The sequence below is a fragment of the Mustela nigripes genome, chromosome 2, assembly GCF_022355385.1.
Source record: "Mustela nigripes isolate SB6536 chromosome 2, MUSNIG.SB6536, whole genome shotgun sequence".
NCBI classification, from domain to species: Eukaryota; Metazoa; Chordata; class Mammalia; order Carnivora; family Mustelidae; genus Mustela; species Mustela nigripes.
In genome coordinates, this window is record NC_081558.1 from 179,258,801 (window position 1) to 179,273,368 (window position 14,568).

The window sequence follows — 14,568 nt, forward strand, 5'->3', positions numbered from 1 at the left end:
GCAGAAGGCAGAGGCTTTAACTCACTGAGCCACCCAGGCACCCCTAATGTATAAGATTTTAAACATTTCATCCTACTGCAGGCTTTAGATCCAAAGGCATATGAAGGGAACACAAACATGACAAAAATGGAATGAGTATCAACCACAATCAGCAAATACATTCTGCTCTTACCCTGTAGTTATTCAAGTGATGACTTATACATGCTTGAATGAAATGATCACATATTAGGTTACTATGATCAGTGTCTTCTCTTCAGTTTAATTACTTTTATGAGGTCTCTTATAATTAGCTTCATATAGAATGGGAAACAAAAGTTACAGCAAAACCCACAGCATCAGCACAAGAACTGAATCTTAAATCCGAGAAGAGAGAAATACTCCTCGTTCCAGTAATCTAAAATACAAATTCCAGGGCAGGTTGGTAAGCACACTGCTATCACTGTTGTCAGCTCACCAGTGCTTAGAGTCCATAGACCCACTTCTATTAAAAATAATGACCTGTTCACGGGGGTGCCACATCCAAACAGATTAGAGACCCTTTCATGGGAGGAGTGAATAGATTGTAGAATTGCTTATAACCTTGATCCTTTTTAGCCTTGAACAGTGGTAAGCTATCTGCATTGTGATAGATATTATGTCAGACTATTTAGGACAGAAGTGCTCTAAATCCTTAAATATTAGGCATCTTTCACACCCTTTTTGGCAATTTTCTAAATGTATGAACAATCTTCTGAAAATGTTATTGGTAAGCCCCAAAATAATATGCTGTTTCAAGAGTAAATCAAAAAATATTTTTTATGTAGGAAAGATAGATTATTTGATTAATATTTAATACTTATAACAATGTTCTGGTTCACATGTTTATAGCAATATTTAAACATAATATAAATGTCCTGTTGGATTTTTTTTAAGATTTTATTTACTTATTTGACAGAGAGAGAGAGATCACAAGTAGGCAGAGAGGCAGGCAGAGAGGGGGGTGGAGGCAGGCTCCCCACTGATCAGCCTGATGCAGGGCTCGATCCCAGGACCCCGGGATCATGACCTGAGCCCAAGGCAGAGGCTTTAACCCACTGAGCCACCCAGGCACCCTGGTCTGTTGGATTTTTAAGTATGTGTGTGTATGGTTTATAGTTTCCTGAGTTTACTTGTTGTTTATGATGTCTGAACCTCTTTGACCATGACAGATAGGATGTCAATAGAAAAGAAATTAAATCATCGCAAGGTAGTGCCAATTGACTATTTCTTATATCATGTTCAATCTGAAAGTTTAATTAATTTTACTGTAGAAATCCATGCTTGAGGCTTAACATTTTAGTTATCCAGTATCCCTCACACCTACTGACAACCACCACCTACTCATCCAACCAAACCAATCAGTCAATATACACTCTAACTTTTGGTGTCAAGTAATAAGACAAAACAAGCCTAAGGAAATTATGGGCAGACTCTGAGGAAATAACAGAAATTTGAAGTATGGAGTCAAAACTACTTTTACCTACTATTAGAAATTTATGACAGGATTCCTTTTACACATGGTTCTTATCGCTAGGAAGCAGGATCCTGTGCTAATGAAAACTTATTCCTCTGCCATTTCAGAATATTTACAGCCAATGTCATAAGAAGTATCCTCTCCTTTTAAAAAGCTACATCTTATATCTGGAACAATCAATCTCTAAGTGCAGAAAAAAAAAGTTCTAGATTAATTTCAAGCATATAAGATTTTCCTAGTTAATAGGATGAAAAACAATTTTTTTATTGAGCTCTTTAAATTTTAGTTTTAAACTCTTGTGCTAGGATTAAGTCCTTATTTGTTGTTTGGTACTAAATGAGCTCTTACAAGGAATTGAAAGTGGCAGTAATGGTTAGTTTGTAAAGAATTAATTCACTGATTTGCTCATTCAACAAGTTATTTTTAGCATCTATCACATGTGAACTATTCCCAAGACAAAAGGAGTGCAATGATGAAGATACCAGACTTGATTTCTTCTTTCATGGAGCTTATAATTTAAAGTAAGAGATAGATAGTATCTAATTTCTCATGTACACTCACACACACACACTGTACTGTGCTAAAATGCTATGAAGGAAAAGTAGATGGTACTATCACAACACATAATAAAGGAAGCCTGACTAATCTGAGCAGAGATGAGGTAATGTCTTGAAGTGATATTTCAGTTCTATGAAGAAGTGTATTTAAGGTGGACTCCAGAGAATGTGACAAAAGAAGGGAAGCACCTTTTCATGTGGAAGACTCAGCGTGTGCACAGATCTTGAGCAGAAGTGAAGAGAGCAATGAATGGTATGGATGGAGATGGTCTGGGATGCCAACCAGGGGACACTTCCTGAAGGGTCTGTGAGATCGTACTAAGTATTTGGGACTTCATTTTAGAGGAATGGATGCCAATGAGCAAGAATATTAAATGACAAATCTGCATTCTTGAAAATAAAATATCTCAGTTGGCAAAATAAAAAATGGACCAAATCTATGTTTACTCTCCATTTTCTCCTCCCAGCAATCTCATTCCAAGACTGTGCATTCCAAATAGAATATAGTCTTCAACTATATTCCAGTACCACAGAGAGTTTTCAGAAGCATAAATTCAGTCATGGAGGATGATCCTACTTTAATGATCTACACACATACAAGCATTCGTTTCATGGTAGAAATGTCCCAGTGGGGGAGATCTGACCCTCTCTGCAGGTGGCAAAGATCACAAAAAGCTAATTATATACGATATTTTCTAGGAATCAGTTTAATCCACCCAGTGGTGGCAGAAGCAGTGGATGGTTTACAATGTAACAATATTTGGGGTTAAGCAAATTAAAGTCGGGGGCATTTGTTTGGCTCCTGATGTTGACAACTGGTCATCACTGGAGAGCCAGTGAGCAATTTTGTCCAAACAGGCAATGAGAGACTCTCAAGTAGGATGTCTGGATTTGAAAAGTGAGGGAATCTGGCCTAGAATCAGGAGATTTTGATGGAGGACCTGAGAAAGAAACCAGCCTTCTCTGATGGATCAAGCAAGAAGATTAGTAGTTCCTTTAGCATCTGTAAACCTGCCCTAGTCCGGATACCTGGAGGAATCATGATTTTTCTAGTGGTGGTATTTTTCTTTCACTCCTCAAACATAGCTTTCTTCCAGAGTCTCTCTAGATCTATTTGTCTCTCCTTCCATCATCCAATTATTTCCCTTCTCTCATTTTTCAATTTAATCTCTCCTCCTCTCATACCCCTTACTCCTTGCTTTCCTTGCTTTTTCTTAACCGAAAAATGGAATACAGGTGAGTGCTTTAAATACATGCTGTATTTATTAAAAACAAGTTTTGTAATTTCTATTTGTCATTTGCAATTTATCAAAAACCATACTACAACATAATTAACATCAACTATAAACTTCTGTAGGGTCAACATTTGGGTCAAATTTATTTTTCTTTTAAGTCAAGTTTCCTTGATAGAAAAACACAGAAGGTTCTTTTCTGGAATAGAGTAATATTCCATTGAAATCTAAACAGGAGATGCTCTGTGGTATCATATCACAATAACAAAAAGTTGGATTAACACTGTTGTCTATTTAGAGTGGAGATTTTTAGTTGTTATCCAGGTAGTAGGTGAATGATAATACTGATTGATGTATCCTTAGAAGAAAGAAGTTGAGCAATGGTTGGTGGGAAATTACATTGATTATTAGTGGTGCTTACCTAAAAAAGTACTGGGTTTAGGGTTTTGCATGGGTTTTTCTCATTAATCCCTCAGGATAATCTAACAAGAGGGGAACTGGCATGTTACAATGTTACAAGTTGTCAAACTAAAGTTTAAAAAGGTCAAGTGAATTATCTGTTTCCGGATAGGCAGTTGGGGAGATAGGATTCATACTCAGGTGGTCTTCCTCTAGAGCTGGAGCCAAATTTCTTTGCTAATCTGGCTCAGCTGCCTCTTACTACTAATATATTTACAATATTGCATCAACTCTGCAAAACAGTGTAAATTGCAGATAAAAACATTATGTTATAAATGACATTGCATTTTCTTTGGAATAACTACAATATTCATTCCTAAACAATCCTTCCCTGTTTTTATTATTTTTTTTTAGCAAAAATTAGTCTTTGTATCTTATATGAAAGTCTGGAAACATGAACCTCTAGCCAAAAACATTGTTTTAAATAAATAATTTAAGAAGAAAGATGGAAAGCAAAGCTACATTCAGATTTGATGTTGCATGGTCCCATTTCTATGGAATTTCCTAAGATATACAAAGCAGTTGTAAATCTTTTTATATGTATTTGTAGTAAGTAGCACATAGATTTGTGGAAGCAGAACCTGCTCTTGGTAATGTCCTTCTCATTTATTTATTATCGTCCTGCTCCATTACCGTCCTGCTCAATTACCGCCCAGCATAAGGTGCGCTGTTAGTTTACATGATAGGTAAATTGTTGGAAACAAGTCAGTTCTCAGAACTTGCCAAACCATCTAAACTGGCAATGGAATTTCTTGGGTTTCTAAAGCCTTCAATACCTTGAAGATTGGCTGCTGCCCCATGCCCCTGCTGAGGTCGAATTAAAATAACCACTATGCCTGAAAAGAAATATAGGCTCTGTTGTGGAGAAATTTGATCAGCCTGCAGGCTAAACAAGGTAGAGGTCTTTGATCTCTTCCTCCTCATCCGTAGGTGTGCTAGCCTGGGGTGGCTCTCCATGCTAGCAGTGAACTCTCATTTTGCCCTTCTATTTTGGGTTCCTTCTCATCTCTAGATATCATTTGTTCTATGGGATTTCACATATCTACCATAATGTGGAAGAAATATCAAGAAGTAAAGAGAAGTAATTAAACTCAAGATAAGAATAATTTGAGTCTAATTCCACTTCAGTTTACTAACATCGACGAGTAGTCCTATAATAATCCCTCTGATTTTCAGCAACTACATTTATAAAATAGGGCTTGTAGGTGGTTCTTCAGAGCAGAAAATAAAGGAAATATACCTTACTATGAATCCCTTTATCATTCAAAAAAGTATCTGAGACATTTATAAAATAAATACATAATAGATCAGAATAGCAATTGACAAAGTCATTTTAGGAAAACAGAATGATTCCTAAGATGAGGACCCAAATGAAATATTAAGTAATCTATAGAAGTAATGTGTCATCAGGAAGGAACATGGACAGCTGTAGAATTAGAGAAAAAGAAAAGATCACAGAGGTACACTTTGCAAAGTTTTGCATTTTTATGGGTTGGGGGGAAAAGTGACTTGAAGTAGGTATATCAAACACTCCCTCTTTTCTACCCCAAATGTGTGGTTTAAAAGAAGCAAACCATTGAAATAAAGAGTCTGTATGTAGCTCTGCCCTATGATCAATAGGAAGAGTTGCTCTGACATGCTATACAGAAATTTTGGGGTCTACCTGATTGAACCCTGCAAACTTGCCTACATAGGGAACACTAATGGGGCAGTACAAATGCATGGTCTTTCATCTCAGATTAAATTATTGGCTGAAAATTTGGATTTTATCTATGGGCCTATGATTATTTGGGTTAGCCCCAGTTAGCATCTTGAAGCCCAATAAAACATCATTAAAGTGTTAGATAAAGGATAATCCCTGGAACATAGATGATTTATAAATATTTGTTGAATGAATGAGGTTAATCTAGTTTATTAGATTAAATAAAGGCTATAGAATATGGCTGCTAAAAAAATCTTTATTAGTGGTTTATCTCAAAGTACTTGAAAAGACACAATTGTTTAAAGTAAGGAATTAATGCCTTAGAAGTTGGGATTTTTTTTTTTTAGGATTTTATTTGTTTACTTGTCAGAGAGAGAGCTCATAAGTAGGGGTTAGGGGGAGAGGCAGGCAGAGAAGCTCCCTGTTAAGCAAGGAGCTTAGTGTGGAACTAGATCCCAGGACCCTGGGATCATGACCCCAGCCAAAGGCAGATGCTTAACCAACTAAGCCATCTAGGTGTCCCAAAGTTAGAATTGTTAATACAAATATATTCTTTTTCTTGTGTGAATGAGTTAAAAAACATACCCAGTCTTGATGAAATTTTATTTGAACAGCTTACAGCTGGAAAACAGTGTCTCCCAAAATGGGTACTTCTAAAATGAACTTCTAGCTCATTTTTACTTCTGTATGTCTTTCATTTAAAAAAATAAAATATTGTTTATTGTTTCCCCCATATTTTCTCATAGAAGGAAGCAGTATGTATTAGCACTGAACTTTAGATGTGCTATTGAGCAACTCTTCACATCTAAATCGGCCCCAAGATTTGCTCTTATATTGTTATATTTGTGCTTTCATTTTTGATGAAAACATGAGTTCAGAGCACAAAGCGTTTTGTTAAAGAGCTCAGAATGTCAATATATCAAAATGATGGAAAAAATTTCCGCCTAAACATTATATTTTAGTAATAGGAGAAAAATACAATTTAGCTACTTACGTATTAAAATCTGAAGTTGTTTACTATGTATCTATGTTTACCTGACTTCTTGGAATGTACACTGTTGCAATTCATGCCATGAGGCAAATTGAGACTACTTCACTGTTTATTATGTTCTAACAAAAATAAATATGTAAATGAGTGAATCCCGTATCTTGTGTGGCAGGCCAGGGTTTTTATTTTGCTTTCCAGGCCTGAGCATTAACCAAGTTAGGATAAAAGTAGGGGTTTGTTGGAAATTTAACTTACAATGGAGAAATGAGAGGTTCTTCTAGTATAATAACTTGCAGTAATTATGCAGGACAGAGTCATGTTATATAGGGCAAAACGGATTCTGGAGATGGACTTAGAGCCATGTTGATGTGTGTGGCCCCTGTTACTTTCTCTCATCTCTTGAAACTGGAAACCATGGAATAATAGTAGGCAAATGGAGAGAACTTGTGGGAAAGGGATAAAGGGAAGGGGTGTTCACCAGATGGACTCAGCTCCCTGATAAAGCTGAGCAGTGGGGAGGTGCATTGTAAGGGATGATTATGTTACTTAAACACAGGATTGTTTGATGATCAGTCTGGTGCAGACATGAAATAACACCAGGGAGAAGCTATGAAAGTGAAAGAGATTAATTATACTCATTGGTCCTGGAAGAGGGAGATGCAGCACACCATATGGGGACCATCTGGAAGGAATATCAGGGAGTCCAAAAGAAATGGGGACCCATGGACAAGTGCTGTTGTAGGGGTCAGGGTGGAGCACGAAAGCAAAATGCATGAGGGGGTTTTATTGGTGTATCTGATTGTGTCTAGGACACAGGGGAGAGCAAGAAAGGGAACTTGTGGCAAGGTCAAGCCTTATCACTTTGCTGTCCCTGGTCACCTGGGTAGGGGCTGGTGGGGGGGGGGTTGCTCCCAACCTGCTTGTGGGGATGTTGAGACATCATGTAATATGAAGTTTTAAAAATTTGCAATACAGCTAGATTCCTGACATTTTATTATTATTTTAAGAAAAAGATCTGTGTGCCTGTGAGGAGTGGATGCTAATTTTGCACACAAAGATCTATACAAACTGAAATAGGCCATTTGAGCTTGAAGGACAGAATGTTCTCCATATACCTCTGATCACCAAGTGTGACTGATAAGCAAACTGTAGGATTTGTTTTCATAAGGGAAGAGCCTCCCACATGTCTGATTTTTTTTTTTTTTAGTTTAACAAAAGAAGATGATAGCAAATTCTTCTTCCATCTAAAATATTCTTTATATATTTACTCCAAGATACAGACAGATCTATGATTAAGTTAGACATTAAAGACTGAGCCTATAAAGTATTTTTTTCCTAAGAGATAATAAAACCTGAAGATGAACTCCCTATGGACCCTGCATACAGAAAAAAGAACCACAGCAACCAAGGTGTTTTTAATGACTTAGAGCCCTGAGTTGGGCAATAGCTTATGGAATTTCAAACTTGTTAGCAATTTTTTGAAAGTTTTTCCTTATTTGTTTTTTTTGGTCTTTTTATCTGTAAGGAAGGAACAGACTTAGAGAAATGTTCCAGGTAATAAAAGAAGATGGCCAAAGCTACAAAAAGGTCAAAGCTGTGTTTTTAGTGGAATTCTTCAATCCTCTGGATTTTACTCTAATTTTGGATTCCTCTGTTACGGACAACCCATTTTCCTGATTAACATGCTGCTCTGCCCCAAATATATGTCTTTGCCTACCTTGAAGACCTGTTTTAGTAATTCTTCTCTTTTAGAACTAATTCCTGGGATCCAGTCCTTGTCTTATGTAGCCCTGTTACCTTGGCTTCTCTTACATACACATATATGCATACAAATGTCACACTCCTAAACCCTCCATCATTTTCTTACGCTCCTTGTGTTCTACTGGTATAATAGCTCATCTTTCTATCTGATTTCCATCCTACCAGACATCAACTTGGAGAATTTTAAATCTTAGACTTTTTCAAATTCCTTAGATACTGGCCTATAGTTGTCTCGTTGGATTTCAAGTTGGATCTCAAATCAAACTTGACATCTCATTGTATGTTGTCTGCCATGTAATGTTTAATATTGGTTCATAAGTTGGTTAACTCATAAATTGGAGGGTATAGTGGTATCCTCTATTATTAGTTTTGGTTCTAGAAAATATTAAAAAATATAATCAGGAAGCTGGAAGGTAAAAAAACAAACAAACAAACAAAAAAACCAACAACAACCAAAATGGATCCGCTACATATTTTAAAGGATCTACTATATATTTTAAATGTAGTCCTGCATAATCAAATGAAATATTGAAAGAGAAAAGCAAGACTCTTTGAATAATTAAGAAAGCCTAAAACTTATAGGTCCAGGTCAAAGTTTGCTTCTTTGAGAGACAAGCCAATCGTAGTCTAGAGAGATGGGGAGACATAATTCTTCAAATTTTCTAGAGGTAACTGCCATTTGTTATACTTAATCTGCCAAGGACAAATCTCTGAGGGTAACGTGACCAGAACAGAATCCAGGAGTTCTTAGGCTGTTCTTTAGGTTCATCAAGAAGTTTTTGAAAACAGTTATTGGGCCTCACTTCTAAAGATTTTTATTTATTTATTTGACAGAGAGAGATCACAAGTAGGCAGAGAGGCAGGCAGAGAGAGAGGGAGAAGCAGGCTCCCTGCCAAGCAAGGAGCCTGATGCAGGGCTCCATCCCAGGACCCTGGGATCATGACCTGAGTCGAAGGCAGTGGCTTAACCAGTTGAACCACCCAGGTGCCCCTGGGCCTCACTTCTAAAGATCCTGATTTAATTGTTCTGTGATATGGGGCACAGACAATGGTGGTGTTTTTAAAATCTTCCCAGGTGACTATTCTATAACTGTAGTTGAAAACATGTAATGAGCCCTTGGCAAAAGTGTTGAAGAAGTCCACTGTGTTTGTTCCCCCCACTCTTCCTCCTGTTTCTCTCGGACGTGTGGCAGTCTGTCTGCTGGAGTCAAGTTGCTCCAAGAGGCCCTGGCTTCCATCCTTCTGTGTCTGGCCACTTTTCAATCTCCACTCCTCTCAGGTCATGAGCACTTGCCTCTGCATTTGTGAATGGCAAGGAAAACTGCTTCTGGACCCAAGTTGTCTAAGACGTGAATAGGTAATTGTAATTTAACATGATTAGTAGTGTAGGAGATTCTTCTCTTCATCACAAATAAAAAGCCTCTTTACTGGAACCGAGTAGATTTGGAGACAGGAGGGATTGTTTAGTGATTCTCTATTCTAATGTTATGACTGGCTTTTTCTTTGTTCAAAAAGCTGTCTCTGAAACTTGGTTCTCTCCAGAGAGCTCACTTCCTCATACTGATATCAGTAACTGAGGGAGAGCAGCCGTATTTTCTATGTGCTTTCTGTAATTGCATTTATTAGAAAAGAGTATATAAACAACAGCAACAATGAGCAGTTTAACTTTGATTTAGATAAATACCAAACAGAAGTTTGTTTAGAAGTTTTCCCTTATATAAAAGAAAGCAAGATAATATTTACAGCTATAAGACACTGGATGAATTTTTGCAGCATTAGATAAAAGATAATTTTTTGAGACTCTAAAAATTAATGCTTTAGCTATTATTCTATTCTGTTTACACCTGGGAACCAATAAAACTAATCATCTTGGGATTCAATAGAGGATCTATGTTGATAATCAGTACTCTGGAAACATCCAAGAGAAAATAAAATCTGAGAGGAGGTTGTTTTAAGCAAATAGAATTACTTTTGACAAAGTCTTGAGTTCTTGATATCAACCTGCTATGAGTGAGCATGTATGGTTATAGTCGTGGGGGAAGATATCTTTTTGAAACTATCAATTCAACATTGATCTCATGGGAGATAGTTGTCATATTGATATTGTAGAAAATAATATTCATAAAATAGATATTTAACTAGGAAATTGAAAGGTAGGCAGAACTTCACTGTTAAGAATACATAATATAAGAAATAGTAAAATATTCTGCAGTTGAGTGAAAAATACAAAGGCCTAGGAATTCAGGGGTCTGGGTGGCTCAGTCAGTTAAGCATCTGCCTTCAGCTCAGGTCATGATCCCAGGATCCTGGGATTGAGCCTGGTTCTTCCTTTCCACACTGCTCCTGTTCTCTTGCTCACTTACACTGTCTCTCAAAATAAAATAAATAAAGAAATATCTAAAAAAAAAAAAAAAAAAGACCTAGGAATTCAAAGATTTGACCTAAGGTAGCCTTATGACCTTTAGTAAAATAACTTCTCAGTCCTCTATTCCTTTAAAAGTGACATTGAAAGAAATCATGCATTAAAAAAATTTGAAGCTCTCTTCGGAAATAAAGAATATAAAATAAATTTGAGGAATTATAATAAATTTTACAATTTTTTTGTGAAGTGAAAATTTAAAATCATAATGACAATATATTTAGAAAACTGTTTTTTTTAGCTTGAGTCAGAGTTAACCTTATTTTATAATTTCATAAAAAATGGAAACATAAACTAAATGATTTCAATTCAGGATTAGAAACCAAAAAGGAGCAAAATCAACCAAATAAGAAATTAATCTAGATGCAGAACTCATGAAACAGAATTGTAAATACCACATAACAAGATAGTAACTGCCCTTCATCCCGGTAGAATTTATGACTGTAAGAATGGATTCTTTCAAGAGTATCGGACAGAAAAACCTCTGAAAACTGATCAAGAATAGGCCCTAACATTAGGAAGGAGGAAGATGAAGAAAAGACATATTACTCTAGAGATATAAAGATACAACAACAAATAGGTAACAAATGAGATGAAGACCTATCATAGAAATGTAACCAAAAATGTAAATAAATGACAAGGGCAATAGTACGTATCAAAATTTATGAGTCCAAAGCAATACTAAGAGGGAAACCAGTAACTTTAACACCTATGGTAAGTGTCATCCTGAAACAAGGAGGGCAAACACAGACAATTTTAAAAATAAGGAAGGGAACATGCTCACACTTAGTGTATTCAATTAAATAAGAAAGAACCATGTATAGCTTTACACGCACACGCACACACACACACACACACACACACACATTAAAATTCCAAGTGGAATGTGAGTTTTCCCGGAAAGTCAGTAAAGAACATTGGAACATTGATCAAATGGAACTCAAAGAGGAACTGAAGTTGAACTCCATGCTCCACTTCAGCTGGGGAAGTGGGGCCTCTTTCCCACTTCATTGCTATCCACAAGGCATGCAAATGAAGTTAGACAGAAATTAGAGGCTGAATGACATTTAGTCTAATTAACTCTAAGGGGAAAACTATGGGTGATTTGGGGAGGGGTTATAAACATTGAGGAAAATAATTTTAATCAGATAGGAAAGGATTGGCTTAGGTCTGTCAGTCATGGCTACTGGGCCCTATAGTTTGGTGTTCTGACATCTCTGATCAGGTAGGCTTTGGAAATAAACATAGGTATGATATTTCAGCCACTCTACTCATCAAAAGTGTTGCTTTGAGAAAACAGGAAACAAGTAGGAAACAACAGAATTTCCCTTCTCAGGTATCCACTTTGAGAAGGTTTGGGTTCAGAGAAATCTAGCATATGTGTGATACAGATTGCTCTCTGTGCATCACCTTGCTTTAGTCCTTGAGAGGAACATTGATTATTGAAATCCCATAAGAAATGTAGTATGGCTATTGGTTAAATGTTAGCTAGAGGCAGTTCTGCTGGCATCCACCAGACTTTTCATAACAACAGCCCTTCTTGCATTGGTCAGGAAACCAACATGGGAATTTTATTAGGAAGTGAGTATGTCTATTCCAATTTTGCATTTCGAGTCAGAGGCGCTAATCACATGATGGTTTTAAGGACACACTGGGTTTACTGAAACCAAAACTCCATTGATCACCTGACCTCTGTCAGTCTTTATTTTGACTATTGGACCACAGTAGTGTTTTCAGTCCCCAGGAATTAATGTCAGTTCAGAAGCCATGACCAGTAAGCTGAAGATGTTAATTATTCTACCTCTCTAATGAGCAGCTATCCCAGTGACCTTGGGGGAGTGTCACAGAAGAAGCTTTACAGTACAAATTTTTGGCATTGTAGTGGGATATCTTCAATCAGACCCTGGCTCCCTCTCATTTAAAGGACTCTAGGTATGTAAACTGCTGAAGTCTGTGGGAATTGTGGAAGGGCTGTGACTTTCTAGTGTGGTGACACAAGTCTGTTCACCAGATCTAGACCTTTTCTTTCTATGTAAATTATATGAGATTTTAGCAATTGTCTATCTACTCCAGTTCTGGAGGCGTTATAATCAATTGGTCAAAGCTAAAGGTTTTTGCAGGTCAAAGGATGGCCTTAATTCTGGTGCTCCTTATGATAACCATGTTCATCTTTATTGGCAGTTAAATGTCACCACTAAGTTTTTGTCATTCTGGAATCTCATCATCCCACCTGAATTCAGGGAGAGTATTTTGATAATAGGAGCTTTTCCAGGATACTGGGGTTTCCTCACAAATGTATTTCTAACTGTTGTAAGCTGCAGAGAGAGTTTCTTCTGGACCCTTCCAGGGCACAGACTTAATGAATGGGTGAACAGACCTTCCATGAAAAATACAGTGCCTAACATTGTAATCTCCTTAAGCCTTTGGATAACTTCCATTACAGCAGAGTTTCTCAACTCTGACACAATTGGAATTTTGGATTCCTAAGATTTAAGATTCCTAAATTCTTTATTCCCACAGAAGCTGTATCTGTAGAAAACAAGAACTATGGACTATGGGTGATTATGATATGTCAATGTAGGTCTATGAATTACAATCTATGTGCCACTCTGATAAGTGTTGATATTGGGGGAGGCTCTGCATGTGGAGAGGGGGATAAAATTTTATGGGAAATCTCTGTAACTTTCCTTTAATTTTGCTGTGAACCTTAAACTGCTATAAAAATTAAAGTCATATTTTTAAAAAAATAAATGAATACATTCCTAAAAATAAAACAATAATCTGAAATTTATTTCCAAAATAATGGCCTAATAGACTGAATTAAAAAACACTTTGATTTTTTAATCATGTGCAAATAAAATAACATTATTCAATTAATCTTTCACTATTATTTACTACTTAATGTGCATATAATGCTTCAAAGGAATTACTGGACAAAGTTGGAATACTAGAATTCTATAGATAGCTCTAGGATAGCTCCTCAAATTTTTATAGATTTACATTTGTTTATAATTGTGATCAAATATTTTCTGTAAGTACAGTATAACATTAAATATTGCTCATATTTATAAAGAACATAGAGATTTGAAAGAAAATATGAAATTGTCTCTGTCACCTATGATAAGTTTACATGGTAATCAAAAGATTAACTACCAGCAATTTTTGGAATAAGTATTTAGCAAGGTCTCAAGATACAAGATGAATATATAAAATCAAGTGTATTTCTATATATAAGAAGGAAACAATTGAAAAATGAAAAAAAATTATAAAAAAACCATTCTGAAGCTTTTAGGGCAAAAAAGAATTTTTTTCATTTTTCAATTTGGTAAAGATTTCTTAAACAGGACAGAGAAAAAAATAAAACACAATAACAGAAAACCAACTTCCTTAAAGTTATATGTCTGATTGTTAAAAGACACCATTAAGAGAAAATGAATAGTCTAGCTAAGGACTGAAAGAAAACATTTGCAAAACATATCTGACAAAGGACATGTATCCACTAGATATAGATATAGATATTTTATAAATATATAAATTCTTTAGCTCAATGATAGGGTAGTAAAAAAGTACAAATAAAAATGGGCAAATATTTGAACAGATATTTCCCAAAGGAAGATTAAAAAGTGGCTAAAAAACAGGAGAAAAATGCAAACTAAGATCACAATGATATACCACTATATACCTATCAAAATGGCTAAAAGAAAAAAGACTAACCACACTAAATGTTGGTGAAAAGGTGGAGAAACAGTATCTCATGCATTACAAATAAAATTACATAATAACTTCAGAAAAAGACTTGATACTTTCGTAATAAGTTAAGTAAGTACACAGCTACTTTTGATCTAATAATTCCATTTTTAATTATCTATCAAAGAAAAATAAAAACATATATCCACAGTGAGATTTGTTCAAAAATGTTCATAGCAGTTTTATACACAGCTGAAAACTGGAAACAACT